Genomic DNA, 3,690 nt, shown 5'->3' with positions numbered 1-3,690 from the left:
GCCTGTCACCTTCCAGGCTGAGATGTGTTACTGCAGAGAGTGCCTGTCACCTTCCAGGCTGAGATGTGTTACTGCAGAGAGTGCCTGTCACCTTCCAGGCTGAGGTGTGTTACTGCAGAGAGTGCCTGTCACCCTCCAGGCTGAGATGTGTTACTGCAGAGAGTGCCTGTCACCTTCCAGGCTGAGATGTGTTACTGCAGAGTGCCTGTCACCTTCCAGGCTGAGATGTGTTACTGCAGAGAGTGCCTGTCACCTTCCAGGCTGAGGTGTGTTACTGCAGAGAGTGCCTGTCACCCTCCAGGCTGAGATGTGTTACTGCAGAGAGTGCCTGTCACCTTCCAGGCTGAGATGTGTTACTGCAGTGTGCCTGTCACCCTCCAGGCTGAGATGTGTTACTGCAGAGAGTGCCTGTCACCCTCCAGGCTGAGGTGTGTTACTGCAGAGAGTGCCTGTCACCTTCCAGGCTGAGATGTGTTACTGCAGAGTGCCTGTCACCTTCCAGGCTGAGATGTGTTACTGCAGAGAGTGCCTGTCACCTTCCAGGCTGAGAAATGTGTTCCTGCAGAGTGCCTGTCACCTTCCAGGCTGAGAAATGTGTTACTGCAGAGAGTGCCTGTCACCTTCCATGCTGAGAAATGTGTTACTGCAGAGAGTGCCTGTCACCCTCCAGGCTGAGGTGTGTTACTGCAGAGAGTGCCTGTCACCCTCCAGGCTGAGGTGTGTTACTGCAGAGAGTGCCTGTCACCCTCCAGGCTGAGATGTGTTACTGCAGAGAGTGCCTGTCACCCTCCAAGCTGAGATGTGTTACTGCAGAGTGCCTGTTCCCCTCCAGGCTGAGATGTGTTACTGCATAGAGTGCCTGTCACCCTCCAGGCTGAGGTTTGTTTCTGCAGAGAGTGTCTGTCCCCCTACATGCTGAGGTGTGTTTCTGCAGAGAGTGTCTGTCCCCCTACATGCTGAGGTGTGTTTCTGCAGAGTGCCTGTCACCCTCCAGGCTGGGTGGGTTACTGCAGAGAGTGTCTGTCCCCCTCCAGGCTGAGGTGTGTTACTGCAGAGAGTGCCTGTCACCTTCCAGGCTGAGATGTGTTACTGCAGAGAGTGCCTGTCACCTTCCAGGCTGAGATGTGTTACTGCAGAGAGTGCCTGTCACCTTCCAGGCTGAGGTGTGTTACTGCAGAGAGTGCCTGTCACCCTCCAGGCTGAGATGTGTTACTGCAGAGAGTGCCTGTCACCTTCCAGGCTGAGATGTGTTACTGCAGAGTGCCTGTCACCTTCCAGGCTGAGATGTGTTACTGCAGAGAGTGCCTGTCACCTTCCAGGCTGAGGTGTGTTACTGCAGAGAGTGCCTGTCACCCTCCAGGCTGAGATGTGTTACTGCAGAGAGTGCCTGTCACCTTCCAGGCTGAGATGTGTTACTGCAGAGTGCCTGTCACCCTCCAGGCTGAGATGTGTTACTGCAGAGAGTGCCTGTCACCCTCCAGGCTGAGGTGTGTTACTGCAGAGAGTGCCTGTCACCTTCCAGGCTGAGATGTGTTACTGCAGAGTGCCTGTCACCCTCCAGGCTGAGATGTGTTACTGCAGAGAGTGCCTGTCACCCTCCAGGCTGAGGTGTGTTACTGCAGAGAGTGCCTGTCACCCTCCAGGCTGGGTGTGTTACTGCAGAGAGTGCCTGTCACCCTCCAGGCTGAGGTGTGTTACTGCAGAGAGTGCCTGTCACCCTCCAGGCTGAGGTGTGTTACTGCAGAGAGTGCCTGTCACCCTCCAGGCTGAGGTTTGTTTCTGCAGAGTGCCTGTCACCCTCCAGGCTGAGGTGTGTTACTGCAGAGACTGCCTGTCACCCTCCAGGCTGAGATGTGTTTCTGCAGAGTGCCTGTCACCCTCCAGGCTGGGTGTGTTACTGCAGAGAGTGCCTGTCACCCTCCAGGCTGAGGTGTGTTACTGCAGAGAGTCCCTCCAGGATCCTCATGACTGACTTAAAAGAGGAGCTAAATATCTGACTTACAAGCCCGCTGAGTCGATCATGGGCAGAGAGGTGTATGGTCTTCCACCCCTGAAGATAGCTCCCCACCTTACCAGAGGAGGGGGCACTGCCCAGCTAAGGAAGCCAATACGTAATGTTAGAATAATTGACTGAAGGGGTGGGCAACATCGAGGCTCGAGAGCCACATTGGGATTTCAAAATTCATATCACATGTCTGAATTCATATAAGCTGTTAATGTTCAACGTTCCTTTGGTCGAAGGTATACAAAATAAAACATAGTCAAGCATCAAAGCTAGAATCCTTAGTTGCTACATTCTATTTGGACTTATAAATGTATTTGATTTACCCATTGATTCTTACAGAATATAACTTATGTCTCATGAGCTTAGTTCAACGGTCTTAACCCGTCAGAACCCAGAATATAAGCTTGTTTTACTCCCATGTTCGTAAAACAAAGTAAATGTAAACAAACACTGTATAGCCTCAAAACATGGTTAAAACTATAATTGTGATATCATGGATAGTCAGTCCCTGCATCCATAGCGGTACATTCATTTGAGAGTGGTTACATTTCTTCAGGCCCTTCCGTCAGCTTTTAACCAAAACAGTTATGGATTTTAGCATTAAATGTGGATTGTTCGCATGGTCATTGTCCTATACTGTATTGTTCTGGGGGGTAGATAAAGGGGGACCTCTGACAGGGTGAACAGATGTCACTGGACAGCCTTTATTTCGTTTGTATGTGTGTCCGCGGAGTAACCGGAGTGGCGAGCGATACAGGGGTCATTACAGACATACAGAGCACATAAACACAAAGGACCCAATGAAGCCTAATGATGCATGGCCTGTGGCAAAAGCAGTCCAGGAGAGAAGGGGAGCAACTAGGGGTCAGGGGGCATTACGCCACCTGCCCTGAATTCAGCCTCATCACCTCTGTGTGTGTGTGTGTGTGTGTGTGTGTGTGTGTGTGTGTGTGTGTGTGTGTGTGTGTGTGTGTGTGTGTGTGTGTGTGTGTGTGTGTGTGTGTGTGTGTGTGTGTGTGTGTGTGTGTGTGTGTGTGTGTGTAAGGATAAGCCTCTGATCCTCTTCTAGTCTTCAGCTTACTGCAAAAGGTGATCACATTCTGAGGGCTGAATTAATTGTTTTTTTTATTGCTCATGACTCGATGTGATCGTGCAAATTATCGTAAAACGGGCTCTGATGATATGAGCTGGTTCTCATTGTAAAATCGAAGTTTAAAAAAACTGAAACAATAACATGATACTGACATTCAGCAATATAGGGCCATAGGCATCATTATAGACAACATATTCCACAAACGCAAATGGACCCACGTTTTTAAGCATATAAATCTCCTTAACATTTTACCATTTGAGTAAGCTCGGAAATAGTACATATCATTACAAATGTCCCCTGGGTCCAGGTGACACGCAGTCTAAAAAATATGAACAGAAACGAAATCGGAAATCTTACTGTCACACTCTGAGGTGATTAGACTCTCCCGTGGCATCCTCTTTTTGCTCCTCTTCCTCCTCCTCCTCCTCCTTAGTGGTCTAGTACGACTGTAGCTCAGTGTGTGTCCCACATGTACCTCTCTACACCTACCTTCTGGTTCCTCAAAGGGGGAGAAGAGCAGCCACCCCATCCCGGCCCACCCTGACCCAACCCAAACTGGGAGGGGAGTGAGGAAGAGGAGGGGGAGGGGGGA

This window comes from Oncorhynchus masou, chromosome 25 (genome assembly GCF_036934945.1).
Source record: "Oncorhynchus masou masou isolate Uvic2021 chromosome 25, UVic_Omas_1.1, whole genome shotgun sequence".
Classification (NCBI taxonomy): Eukaryota; Metazoa; Chordata; class Actinopteri; order Salmoniformes; family Salmonidae; genus Oncorhynchus; species Oncorhynchus masou.
Note: the sequence above shows the minus strand (reverse complement) of the source record.